The 14,660-nt window shown below is 40.2% G+C and overlaps 1 protein-coding gene across 23 annotated transcripts in view; it reads left to right on the top strand.

Moving 5' to 3' along the window:
* The window catches only part of FNBP1 (formin binding protein 1), a 159,916-nt gene that overhangs the window by 32,289 nt on the left and 112,967 nt on the right, over positions 1–14,660 (top strand). For 2 of the 23 annotated variants that reach the window (XM_065572564.1, XM_065572561.1), the window contains exon 1: positions 1,301–1,426. The exons of the other annotated variants lie outside the window; for them this stretch is intronic. The gene's annotated coding sequence lies outside the window, so the exon portion shown is untranslated. Of the gene's footprint in view, positions 1–1,300; positions 1,427–14,660 lie in introns of those variants that run through there. 23 annotated transcript variants of the gene reach the window in all.

The raw sequence follows: 14,660 nt of genomic DNA, 5'->3' as shown, positions 1-14,660 counted from the left end.
ACTGTTTGAAAAACTGTTCCCAGGGGCATTGGCCAAACTGGACAGTCTCTACACAAAAGAATAAATGGACACAAATCTGACATCAGGAATCATAACATTCAGAAACCAGTAGGAGAACACTTCAACCTCTCTGGCCACTCAGTAACCGACTTAAAGGTGGCAATTTTGCAACAGAAAAGCTTCAAAAACAGACTCCAACGAGAAACTGCTGAACTTATATGCAAATTAGACACCATCAATTTAGGCTTGAATAGAGACTGGGAATGGCTGAGTCATTACACACATTGAATCTATTTCCCCATGTTAAGTGCTTCCACACTATTCTCACACCTCTTGTCAAACGGTCTGTAATGGGGTATCTTGATTATCACTACAAAAGTTTTTTCTCTTAATTAATTAGCCTCTTATTGGTAGGACAGCTCATGTTCTCTGTATGTGTATGTGTGTGTGTATATATATATATATATATATATATATATATATATCCTTACTATATGCTCCATTCTATGCATCCGATTAAGTGGGCTGTAGGCCACGAAAGCTTATGCTCAAATAAATTTTAGTCTCTAAGGTACCACAAGTACTCCTGTTCTTTTTGTTCCCAGAGAGTAGTTATCAGTGGTTAACAGTCACGCTGGAAGGGCATAACGATTAGGGTCCTGCAGGGATCAGTTCTGGGTCTGGTTCTGTTCAGTTACCTTCATCAATGATTCAGATAATGGCATAGAGAGCACACTTATAAAGTTTGCGGACGATACCAAGCTGGGAGGGGTTGCAAATACTTTGGAGGATAGGATTAAAATTCAAAATGATCTGGACAAGCTGGAGAAATGGTCTGTAGTAAACAGGATGAAATTCAATAAGGACAAATGCAAAGTACTCCACTTAGGAAGGAACAATAAGTTGCAACCATACAAAATGGGAAATGACTGCCTAGGAAGGAGTACTGCGGAAAAGGATTCAAGACACGACCACCTAACCTTAAGAGAGTTTTTTGCAGCTCCTTCTGTATAAGGAGACTGGCTCCACTTCATATCAGCTAGTAACAGACTTGAATCCACCTGCTCCTGGTGAAAAAAGATGTAAAAAATCAGCTTCAGAGAAGTTTACTTTGGAGTTGGATGTCAGAAAATGGCCGTGGGCATGCATAAAGATAAACTTATCTCTTTGACTGTTCATATATGGTTAGTGATATGAGACACTTTCCCCTAAATGCATTTCATGGTTCCAGGGGAAACTCTGACTGCTGTGCTCAGCAAAATCATGCTGGCTTTATTTTATTATATCTTACATTTATTTAGTGTCCTCCATCCCAAACGACTGCATAAGCATCACCCCAGCACACCATACCTGGGATAGAGAGCAGCAGCCAATTCCCAGCGCATTGCACAACAATAGGAGGACAATTTGAGTCCAGGAAACCAGGGTAATCCCCTATTCTTTTTATAAAAATAAAACCGTTTCATGGGTTCTTTTATGTCTACATAGAGTAAACAGGATCTGTTGATTTTTAAGGTTTCATTTGAAAGACCTTGCATACCCCACTCACTATCCTATAGTGAACTACCTTGTATACATAATTTATTTAAGTTAGAAGGCTGAGTCACCTCTCTCAAGAGCTGAAATACCAGGGCCAAGTGTTCTGCTTATTAGAAACCCGAGTCTTAAAACACCAATCTGTCCTTTTCCTTTTTAAATGGCACTCTTCAACTCGTACTTAAATTTTAACATTTTATTCACCTATTGTATCTTTAACATTCTTAAAGAAATCTTTCTTTAGAAAGCAGTTTTAACTGATTTTTAGATAAGTTTTCAAATATATACAACAAAAGCCTCCCTGTTTCTTGAAATCTCCTTGGTTTTGAATCATGCTCTTCATGCCCATCTAAAATTGAACAGCCTATGCCAGCACATTGTTGTCTGACTCAATTTGGGGGGAGTCTGTTTTCTAGCCCTATTGCAGTGTAAATGGGCCACCACCATTATAAAATTGTGGTAGGGAATCATAAGGTTTAGGTAACTGGCAAAGTTATGGTTTATCTCTTTCTATATATAAATTTTGTCCCTGTTTAGTTAAATTGGTGCAAACCCCTAAGACAGGCTTATTTCAGTTTAGTTTAAATCTGTTCCTAATCAAAATAAACCTATATAAACAAAAATAAGAGTATCTGCAGCCTTTTGCATCAGTTTTACTAAATTGGTTTAAAATCACACTAAATTAAACTTGTGCATCTCTGTAGACATGCACTTTGTCTTGGTGTAAATGGGGCTTTAATTGTTTGTACTCTTATTTAAATTTGATAATTAGGTTGCATCTTGGTTTTGTTATCCTTTCTTGTATTAAGAATCCTGGAGATTCTCTTCCTATTAAGAATAACATAAACAGTTGTTTTCATTTTCAGTATACTTTAAAAACACAAACCAACATACCCTCATGGTATTCCTGTGAAGTAACTACTATCTCTATTTTAAAAGATAGGAAAATTGAAGAACAGAGGACAATTGCCTTATTTTTAGAAGTTCCCCCATTGGCATTAACTTTAAATGGGGTTGTGGATTCTCAGAATTTCTGAAAATCAAGCCCCAGGTGACTTAACACAAAGGGAGTCAATGGTAGAGCTGAGATTACAATTCTGGAGTTCCTAAACGCCAAGTTCTATTCTCAGAGCATCGTTTAATATTTGCAAACTCTAACTTTATGCACAAATTACCTACTGAGAATGTATAGAACCATTTAGCTATTCTACAAGATTAACCAAACCTGAAATAGGTTACCAAGGAAAACGTTTGTGTAGTAGCCCAATTTCCCCAAAATGTTACCATCAACAATTACAATTTGAATCACTGCTCTCGTAGAACACTGTGTACCAATTCATGTTGATTTACGGTATTGGTATAAATTGCAAATTTTGTATTTTCTGTAGATCCTTCAAAAAGTGTGAAACATGTCAACACGCTAATTTTCTGCTCCGGTGATATCCTCCATATGAGCAGAAGTGTTGGTTTGTTTTTAGTAATTAGTACACATTTGCCCAAAGGTAAAGTGTATAGACAGATGTTTTGTGGATCGTTATGTTTTAACAGCTGGCATATGAAGGGAGAGCTTCATAGAGTGAAGAAAAAAAATATTTGATAGCAATTCCAAAGATCTAGCCATGCACCATATGATTTATTGGGAATTAGTGCTAACCTAACTTGAGGTCAAAGCATTAAAGGATAAGAGTGCCTGTAAATTAAATTGTGGGGGTGAAGTACTGAGACGTTACAAGAACATGTCAGGTTAAAAATCTTATTAGAACAACAACATATATTTAACCAATGTTACTAAACACCAGGCTGCAACTCTTGAGAGGTGCAGCTCAGAATCTCCTCCAACATCAGCAGCAGAATGAAATATACCAGAATCTGGTTAGTTTCACTGCTCTTGTCTATACTGTTTAGAACAGCAGGAGTGAATCCCAGTAGGCCCTTGTAATTTTCATTCTTTTGTTTGGATACTGTCAGCAGTGTATTTGGACTTTCAAAAGCTTTTGACAAAGTCCCTGTGACGTTGTGCAGTCTATATGGTTTTATAAAAACATGATAATACCCTGTTTCCCCGAAAATAAGACATCCTCCGAAAATAAGGCCTACTTACAGTTTTGCCTCTCGTTGTAATATAAGGCATCCCCCCGATAATAAGACCTGCCCGATAATAAGGCATCCACCGATAATAAGGCATTTTTCATTTCTGAAAAATAAGACATCCCCTGAAAATAAGACCTAGCGCATCTTTGGGAGCAAAAATTAATATAAGACACTGTCTTATTTTCGGGGAAACAGGGTAAGTGAATATAATATAACTGGTATAGTTTTAGAAAAATATGGTAAAAAGTGAATATAAAGTAACTGGGATATGCTTCATGCAAAAGGTCTCTTGTAAGATATCATTACAAAGCTTATAATCTACTGAGTGTGATCATCTGATTTGTATAAATGTACCACTCTTGTATCTAAAACTAGAAATATAAAATATAACTCTGAGGGCCTATTGTAATTATGTAAAGTGTGGGCCATTAATGATGGTTTGGAATCTTGATAGGTTTCAGAGTAGCAGAGTAGTAAATTTGTTAGTCTCTAAGGTGCCACAAGTACTCCTGTTCTTCTTTTTGTGGAATCTTGATGACTCCCATTGTCTGCAGATGGCTGTGTTTACCTGTGAGTCGTCCTGTATATGTGTGTGCTGGCAAGTGAGTAATGAAGTCTTGCAGTGACATGTGATCATGTCACCTGAACTGGAATCCATCTTTAACCTGGTGCTTTTCCAGTGTGGGGGGGTGGAAACCCAGAGGGACAAAGGGTTCTCGTCTTATGCAAAAGATATATAAAGGGGTGGAAGAGAACAAAGGAGAGAGAGAGGAGCCATCATGAAGAATCCCCTAGCTATCACCTGAGCTGCAACAAGAGCTGTACCAGGGGAAAGAATTGTGCCCAGGCCTGGAAGGTGTCCAGTCTGAGAAAAAACTTACTGAAGCATCTCTGAGGGTGAGATTTATCTGTATTCAGTTTGATTAGGCATAGATTTGCGCATTTTATTTTATTTTGCTTGGTGACTTACTTTGTTTGGTCTGTTACTACTTGGAACCACTTAAATCCTAATGTCTGTATTTAATAAAATCACTTTTTATTTAGTAATTTACTCAGAGTATGTATTAATACCTGGGGGAGCAAACAACTGTGCATATCTCTCTATCAGTGTTATAGAGGGTGAACAATTTATGAGTTTATAAATAAAACAGATTTATTTGGGTTTAGACCCCATTGGGAGTTGGGCATCTGAGTGCTAAAGACAAGCACACTACTGTGAACTGTTTTTAGGTAAACTTGCAGCTTTTGCATGTCTCTCATTAGTGTTGATAAGAATTGTTTAACTAGTTTAAAAAAAACAGTGTTATGCTCTTCCTTCCCCCCATCACTGAAACAAGTGATTCAGACCCTGGGTCTGTGTTGGAGCAGACGGGAGTGTCTGGCTCAGCAAGACAGGGTGCTGGAGTCCTGAGCTGGCAGGGAAAACAGGAATAAAAGTAGTCTTGGCACATTGGGTGGCAGCTCCCAAGGGGGTTTCTGTGATCTAACCTGTCACAGTCCCTCACCAGAGGGTTTAAAGCAAAGTAGGCAGTCATGGGATAAGAGGGAAGGTCCTCTCATGGATCAGTACCTGGTTAAAAGATAGGAAACAAAGGGGAGGAATAAATGGTCAGTTTTCACTGGAGAGGTAAATATTGGTATCCCCCAATGATCTGTACTGGGACCTATGCTGTTCAACATATTCATAAATGATGTGGAAAAATAGGTAAACAGTGAGGTGGCAAAGTTTGCAGATAATACAAAGTTACTCAGGATAGTTAAGTCCAAAGTAGACTGCAAAGTGTTACAAAGGGATTTCACAAAACTGAGTGACTGGGCAAGAAAATGGTAGATGAAATTCAGTGTTGATAAATACAAAGTAATGCATATTGGAAATTATAATCCCAACTATAGATACAAAATGATTAGGTCTAAATTAGCTGTCGCCAGTCAAGAAAGAGATCTTTGAGTCATGGTGGCTAGTTCTCTGAAAAACATGTGCTCAGTGTGCGGCAGCAATCAAAAAAGCGAACAAGATTAGGAACCATTCAGCAAAGAATTGATAATAAAACAGAGTATCATAATACCACTACATAAATCCATGATATGCCCACACTTTGAATGCTAAGTGATTGGGCAACAAAATAGCAAAAGAAATTTCATGTGGATAATGGTAAATTAATACACATTGGGAAAAAATAACCCCACCTATACATACAATATGACGGGGGCTAATTTAGCTACAACTAATCAGGAAAGAGATCTTGGAGTCATTGTGGATAGTTCTCTGAAGACGTCCACGCAGTGTGCAGCGGCAGTCAAAAAAGCAAACAGGATGTTAGGAATCATTTAAAAAAAGGGATAGAGAATAAGACGGAGAATATCTTATTGCCCTTATATAAATCCATGGTACACCCACATCTTGAATACTGCGTACAGATGTGGTCTCCTCATCTCAAAAAGATATACTGGCATTAGAAAAGTTTCAGAGAAGGGCAACTAAAATGATTAGGGGTTTGGAGCAGGTCCCATATGAGGAGAGATTAAAGAGGCTAGGACTTTTCGGCTTGGAAAAGAGGAGACTAAGGGGAGATATGATAGAGGTCTATAAAATCATGAGTGGTGTGGAGAAAGTGAACAAGGAAAAGTTATTTACTTGTTCCCATAATATAAGAACTAGGGGCCACCAAATAAAATTAATGGGCAGTAGATTTAAAAGAAATAAGAGGACGTTCTTTGTCGCACAGTCAACCTGTGGAACTCCTTGCCTGAGGAGGTTGTGAAGACTAGGACTATAACAGGGTTTAAAAGAGAACTAGATAAATTCATGGAGGTTAAGTCCATTAATGGCTATTAGCCAGGATGGGTAAGGTTGGTGTCCCTAGCCTCTGTTTGTCAGATGATCATTACGTTCACTCCCTCTGGGGCACCTGGCATTGGCCACTGTCGGCAGACAGGATACTGGGCTGGATGGACCTTTAGTCTGACCCAGTATGGCCATTCTTATGTTCTATGTGCAGTTCTGGTTGCCCTATGTAAAAAAAGATATATTAGAACTGGAAAAAGTACAGAGAAGGGCAACAAAAATGTTTTTAGCAATATGGAACAGCTTCCATATGAGGAGAGATTAAAAAGACTGAAACGGTTCAGCTTGGAAAAGAGATGACTGAGGAGGGATATGATAGAGGTCTATAAAATCAAGAATGGTGTGAAGAAAGTGAATAAGGAAATTATTCACATAACACAAGAACCAGAGGGCACCCAATGAAATTAATAGGTAGCAAGTTTAAAACAAGGAAGTACTTCTTTGCACAATACACAGTCCACCTGTGGAACTCATTATCAGGGGGATATTGTGAAAGCCCATAGTATAACTGGCTTCAAAAAAGGATTAGGTAAGTTAATAGAATCACAAAAATTTAGGACTGGAAGGGACCTCGGTAGGTCATTTGGTCCAGTCCCCTGCACGGAGGCAGGACCAAGTATTATCTAGACCAGTGGTTCCCAAACTTGTTCCGCCGCTTGTGCAAGGAAAGCCCCTGGTGGGCCGGGCCGCTTTGTGTACTTGCCACGTCCGCAGGTTTGGCTGATCGCGGCTCCCAGTGTCCATGGTTCACTACTCCAGGCCAATGGGAGCTGCTGGAAGCGGCGCGGGCCGAGCGACGTACTTGACCCCCGAGTGCTCTCCCGTTGCTCCTGTACTCCACCAGGCTGAGAGGCGCAGGCAGAGTCGACCGGGGAGTGTCAGCAGTCAACTCACCGCAGTGAAGACCCGACGTACTTAAATCTACTCATCGTGGACTTCAAGTTGCGTAACTTAGATTGATTTCTTCCTCCCTCCCCCGCCCTGGTGTAGATCAGGCCTTAGTCCTCTTCCTATTCCCCGAGGATGGGGGGAAGGAAGAGCATAACACTGTTTTTTTTAAACTAGTTAAACAATTCTTATCAACACTAATGAGAGACATGCAAAAATTATACCTCTGTGCCCCAGTGGGATTCAGCAGTAGCAGCCTTTGTTTAGTTTCTGAAACTGAGTGCGGCTCTCTGGATACTGTAGTCCAGATTCTGCTTTCCCCGGTGTGCATCAGGAGTAAATCCACTGGAGTCGCACTGGTATCAGTGAGAGAATGAGGCGCTGCATATGTAATAGCATTCCTGGCATATGACTCTTAACTCAACATAAATAACTTAATGTATACAGAAAAAGATTGTAAGGCAGGTTGAATTTAATAGGATAGATGGTGTTTTTGTTTGACTTCTGGCATTAATAGAGATTTCTTTTTTGTTAAAGACCCTTAAAGAGGAAAATATCATATACTGCGCTTTGAATTTTAATTTATGTATTATAGCACATTTAAAAACAAAAACCAGATCTATTCTGGGATTTCTTGTGTGAATTTTACAAGTAAAATTTTGTGCTTTGAAGGGAATATTTATTTCCGAATAGGCTACTTATGACACCTGGTTCTCGTTGTGGTAAAGTCATGCACTGCCCAAAACCTCAGTGCATATAAACGTATTTGAGGGAAATTAACTGCTTTTTCAGTGCCGTGTTCTATGAAAAATGCCCTTAGGGATTACAAAGGAAGTCTATTTACTTATGACAGGTTTCAGAGTAGCAGCCGTGTTAGTCTGTATCCGCAAAAAGAAGAACAGGAGTACTTGTGGCACCTTAGAGACTAACAAATTTATTAGAGCATAAGCTTTCGTGGACTACAGCCCACTTCTTCGGATGTTATGGGTTATGTTCCCATCTTCATTTGTGGATGTTCTCCTGAGTAACTCCCATTAGTGCTACTTTCTCTTTTAATGGACTGGGAATGGCTGAGCCATTACAAACATTGAATCTATCTCCCCTTGTAAGTATTCTCACACTTCTTATCAAACTGTCTGTACTGGGCTATCTTGATTATCACTTCAAAAGTTTTTTTCTCTGACTTAATTGACCTCTCAGAGTTGGTAAGACAACTCCCACCTGTTCATGCTCTCTGTATGTGTGTGTGTATATATATATATATCTCCTCAATATATGTTCCACTCTATATGCATCCGAAGAAGTGGGCTGTAGCCCACGAAAGCTTATGCTCTAATAAATTTGTTAGTCTCTAAGGTGCCACAAGTACTCCTGTTCTTTTAATGGTGGCACTTAATGTAAGGGATCTAGCTCAAGCTCAGACTCCCTTTGAACTCAAGTCAGGCCTTGACTTCAATGGGAGTGAGGTCAAGTCCTTAAGCCTTTAAGACAGGCTTTTTGAGAACCTTTACTAGGTCCAGCAAAAAATGGTTTGCCCTCATATAACAAAACCACCAATGCGCAGAACTCCCTCACCCATTCAGCAATAGACGTACTGCAGGCAGATGCACAATCCCATTTGTGCACCCTGGATGTGCTCTCCCATCCATGCTTCACACCAAACTCTTCCCTTCTCTCTCTGAACCACAGGCTTCACACCAGTCACCCTCTCACACACCGCAGACAACCACACAGCCTTGCTATTTATCATCTACTCAGTACCCCCAGACACAGTCACCATTCCTTTCACTCCCTGTTCACCCTCAGCTTGTCAGTTCTCTCCACTGCCCCAACAGCAGTTTCATACTCTAGCCGCCCAGTTGCAGCTTAAGCATTCCCCTGGCTGCTCCGTTTGCATTGCTATTTCCCTCTGGTCTATCACCTCTTCAGCATAAGTGAAAGGACAAATAAAATGAAGCTGAATAGAAGGAGACTGGGGTTGGCAGCAGGGTGGCACAGCAGGTGTGCTCTGGGCCTGGCCTCATTTGAGCTGGGGTGAGGAAGAGAATGATATTGACTGGCCCCAGGAGAGATGGCGCTTCATTCTCCATGGGCCTAAGGCAAGGGAAGCCCAAAGAGCAAAGACTCAGCAGGGAGCATTATAGTTGCTTCTCCATTCACTCACCTGCTGAAATAAGGAGTTGAGTTCATTCAAGAACATAGGATGGGCTTAGAACTTAATCTTTTTCTACCCTTAATTTCTGGGACGTTAAGGAGATTTTGTTCTTTATGTTGAGATTTACCCAGTAATGCAGCAAAGAATCTTATTTTTTCCTGCCCAAGATTAATTCCTTAAGTATATCTGAAAGGACCCAGAAATAGTTAAACATCAGTTAACCCGCACAGAACACAACCTCAGGGGATGAGGATAAAAGGGGTAGGGGGGTAGTAGTATAGTAGATTTGTTCCTGGGTGGGTTTTTTATTTATGGGCTAACTCTAGGTGCAATATTTTGCATGTTCAAAGTGAAATATCAGGGAGGATATATAGGTACCCGAATGGTAAAATAGACTGACGGGTCTGAATGAATGGAAAAGCTACAAGTAAAATATGTATGATCACAAACAACTCTCTCAGTGAGCAGTAGATATACTCATCTTTCCCCCACTCCTTCTGCCCCCTTGAAATGTCCTTTAAAGCAAGAACAGTGTTTGAAAGGAAAAGATATGCATTTCTTCCATGGTGCTATTACTTGACCCTTACGTGCTTCATGAAGCAAAAGGTACAGAATCTCCTTTAATCCCATTTCATTCTTGACAATATATAAAGATGGATATTTTGCTGGGTGCATTGACTGAGCTGCACTGACTTCATTAACTAACAGATTTTATGTGGAAAGTCTTATTTCATTTAGTGACGACTGAGTCAGACAGAAGCTAACATGCTTCTGTACTTTCTGCTCACCTCTACTTTCTGAATGGTTCTTGCAATATTATTGTATGTTTGGTGTATTACTTTATTTATTTGCTTGAAAACTGTTACATTTGGACATAGCTTTAGTATAGGTCCTTGGGCATTTGTGTTTTGTTGTATTTTGTTTGCACTATGTTGCCATGTGGGACTTAGGCTTTCATTGTCTTGTTAATTCTTTTTTTAATATAGATTCATATATTCTAGGACTGGAAGGGACCTTGAGAGATCATCGAGTCCAGTCCCCTGCCCTCATGGCAGGACCAAATACTGTCTAGATCATCCCTGATAGACATTTATCTAACCTACTCTTAAATATCTCCAGAGATGGAGATTCCACAACCTCCCTAGGCAATTTATTCCAGTGTTTAACCACCCTGACAGTTAGGAACTTTTTCCTAATGTCCAGCCTAAACCTCCCTTGCTTGCAGTTTAAGCCCATTGCTTCTTGTTCTGTCCTTAGAGGCTAAGGTGAACAAGTTTTCTCCCTCCTCCTTATGACACCCTTTTAGATACCTGAAAACTGCTATCATGTCCCCTCTCAGTCTTCTCTTTTCCAAACTAAACAAACCCAATTCTTTCAGCCTTCCTTCATAGGTCATGTTCTCAAGACCTTTAATCATTCTTGTTGCTCTTCTCTGGACCCTCTCCAGTTTCTCCACATCTTTCTTGAAATGCGGTGCCCAGAACTGGACACAATACTCCAGTTGAGGCCTAACCAGCGCAGAGTAGAGCGGAAGAATGACTTCTCGTGTCTTGCTCACAACACACCTGTTAATACATCCCAGAATCACGTTTGCTTTTTTTGCAACAGCATCACACTGTTGACTCATATTTAGCTTGTGGTCCACTATAACCCCTAGATCCCTTTCTGCCGTACTCCTTCCTAGACAGTCTCTTCCCATTCTGTATGTGTGAAACAGATTGTTTCTCCTCAGTGGAGCACTTTGCATTTGTCTTTAGTAAACTTAATCCTGTTTACCTCAGACCATTTCTCCGATTTGTCCAGATCATTTTGAATTATGACCCTGTCCTCCAAAGCAGTTGCAATCCCTCCCAATTTGGTATCATCCGCAAACTTAATAAGCGTACTTTTTATGCCAATATCTACGTCGTTAATGAAGATATTGAACAGAGCCGGTCCCAAAACAGATCCCTGCGGAACCCCGCTTGTTATGCCTTTCCAGCAGGATTGGGAACCATTAATAACAACTCTCTGAGTATGGTTATCCAGCAAGTTATGCACCCACCGTATAGTAGCTTAATCTAAATTGTATTTGCCTAGTTTATCGATGAGAATATCATGCGAGACCGTATCAAATGCCTTACTAAAGTCTAGGTACTAGGTTTGCGCCACAGCTCAGAGAGCCGAGAAGCGCATCCACAGCTTCTCCCTTATCCACAAGACTCGTTATCCTATCAAAGAAAGCTATCAGATTAGTTTGACATGATTTGTTCTTTACAAATCCATGCTGGCTATTCCCTATCACCTTACCACCTTCCAAGTGTTTGCAGAGGATTTCCTTAATTACTTGCTCCATTATCTTCCCTGTCACAGAAGTTAAACTAACTGGTCTGTAGTTTCCTGGGTTGTTTTTATTTCCCTTTTTATAGATGGGCACTATATTTGCCCTTTTCCAGTCTTCTGGAATTTCTCCCGTCTCCCATGATTTTCCAAAGATAATAGCTAGAGGCTCAGATACCTCCTCTATTAGCTCCTTGAGTATTCTAGGATGCATTTCATCAGGCCCTGGTGACTTGCAGGCATCCAGCTTTTCTAAGTGATTTTTAACTTGTTCTTTTTTTATTTTATCTGCTAAACCTACCCCCTTCCCATTAGCATTCACTATGTTAGGCATTCCTTCAGACTTCTCGGTGAAGACCGAAACAAAGTAGTCATTAAGCATCTCTGCCATTTCCACGTTTCCTGTTACTGTTTCTCCCTCTTCTCTGAGCAGTGGGCCTACCCTGTCTTTGGTCTTCCTCTTGCTTCTAATGTATTGATAAAAAGTCTTCTTGTTTCCCTTTATTCTGGTAGCTAGTTTGAGCTCATTTTGTGCCTTTGCCTTTCTAATCTTGCCCCTGCATTCCTGTGTTGTTTGCCTATATTCATCCTTTGTAATCTGTCCTAGTTTCCATTTTTTTATGAGAGTCCTTTTTATTTTTTAGATCATGCAAGATCTCGTGGTTAAGCCAAGGTGGTCTTTTGCCATTTTTTCTATCTTTCCTAACCAGTGGGATAGCTTGCTTTTGGGCCCTTAATAGTGAGTGTCCCTTTGAAAAACTGCCAACTCTCTTCAGTTTTTTTCCCCTCAGTCTTGATTCCCATGGGACCTTACCTATCAGCTCTCTGAGCTTACCAAAATCCACTTTCCTGAAATCCATTCTCTATTTTGCTGTACTCCCTTCTAGCCTTCCTTAGAATTGCAAACTCTATGATTTCATGATCACTTTCACCTAAGCTGCCTTCTATTTTCAAATTCTCAACGAGTTCTTCCCTTATTTATTATTATTATTATTATTAAATTATGAAAACACATAATTTAAATTTTGTGATTTTTTTTTTTTAAATTTTGTGATCTTTTCTTTCATTTTTTTGCCCCTCCCCCCCCACCCCCCCCAGGAATGAGGAAGGGAGGAAGGATGGCAATGGGATAAAAAGGTGTCAGAGTCAAGGATGAAAATTAATGTTTAATACCCTTACAGTAACAATCCTTTGATTTTTTTGGATAGGGTTGGAAAACAAGACTTTTTGGGGATCTGGAGTGGAACCTCAATGTATCAAAATTAGAGAATTAGAAATTCCCACAAGTGTTTTTAACCTTCACTATTCACAGTTCTCTTATTCTGTGGCTGGGTTACTAAAAGTGAAACAGAAATACTAAATATTGGCTGGTTAATTTCCTCTTATTAATTTGCCACACAATTCTAAGGCTCTCTCCACATTGACTGTGTCTACACTAGCATTTTCTTAAGTGTCCCATGACTGCACTGCCACCAGGCCTTCACCAGAGGAAGTAACAGTGGGACCAATACTGCAGACTAGAGGTCGGCAACCTTTCAGAAGTGGTGTGCTGAGTCTTCATTTATTCACTCTAATTTAAGGTTTCGCGTGCCAGTCATACATTTTTAGGTCTCTTTCTATAAGTTTATAATCTATAACTAAACTATTGTTGTATGTAAAGTAAATAAGGTTTTTAAAATGTTTAAGAAGCTTCATTTGAAATTAAATTAAAATGCAGAGCCCCCCGGACCAGTGGCCAGGACCTGGGCATTGTGAGTGCCACTGAAAATCAGTCGCATGCCATAGGTTGCCTACCCCTGCTATAGACCAACCACCAGTGTTTTAAACACTGCTATCTAAACCTGCTTCAAGCCGTTCTGGATAGATGACATAATGGTTCAAATTCCAGCAGATACTAGTATTCCTTCCTCCAGAACTTAATATTTAATTAAAAAAATAAAGGACCATATTCTCTCCTGGCATAAATTCAATAACTTCAGTGGAGTAAGAACGGAATTTGACTCCAAGTCTCTAGCCCTTCCATCTGTAAAGAAAACTACCAAGTGTGAACTTAGTGTGAATCATGTAGTGCTGTCTACTTGAGTCTTCAGATGCCTGGAAACAATAACTGCCAGAGAAATATGATCTGCTCCGTTCATCTGAGTGGGTAGGGGACTGAAACCTAATGATGACAAATTAAGGCCCCAATCCTGCATGGGCACAAACATTAACTATTTCAATGCTGATCAAAACACTCTTGAAAGAAGGGTGATGATATTATGCTGATCTCCAAAAACTGCTGTGAGCATCATCTCCACTTGGCATCAGGAGTGGATCTTGGAGTATAGCCAGAATTTGGGAGCATACCACCGTTTATTTTTTTCTGAATCAGCCTAATATTAGGTAGATTGACAGTTGCTATCTTTGTAGTGTTGTATTAGCCATGTTGGTCCCAAGATATTGGAGACACAAGGTGGGTGAGGTATAGAATCATAGAATATCAGAGTTGGAAGGGACCTCAAGAGGTCATCTAGTCCAACCCCCTGCTCAAAGCAGGACCAATTCCCAGCTAAATCATCCCAGCCAGGGCTTTGTCAAGCCGGGCCTTAAAAACCTCCAAGGAAGGAGACTCCACCACCTCCCTAGGTAACGCATTCCAGTGTTTCACCACCCTCCTAGTGAAATAGTTTTTCCTGATATCTAACCTGGACCTCCCCCACTGCAACTTGAGACCATTGCTCCTTGTTCTGTCATCTGCCACCACTGAGAACAGCCGAGCTCCATCCTCTTTGGAACCCCCCTTCAGGTAGTCGAAGGCTGCTATCAAATCCCCCCTCATTCTTCTCT

This window comes from Chrysemys picta, chromosome 18 (assembly GCF_011386835.1).
Source record: "Chrysemys picta bellii isolate R12L10 chromosome 18, ASM1138683v2, whole genome shotgun sequence".
Classification (NCBI taxonomy): Eukaryota; Metazoa; Chordata; order Testudines; family Emydidae; genus Chrysemys; species Chrysemys picta.
This window is presented reverse-complemented; position numbering and strand designations above follow the sequence as displayed.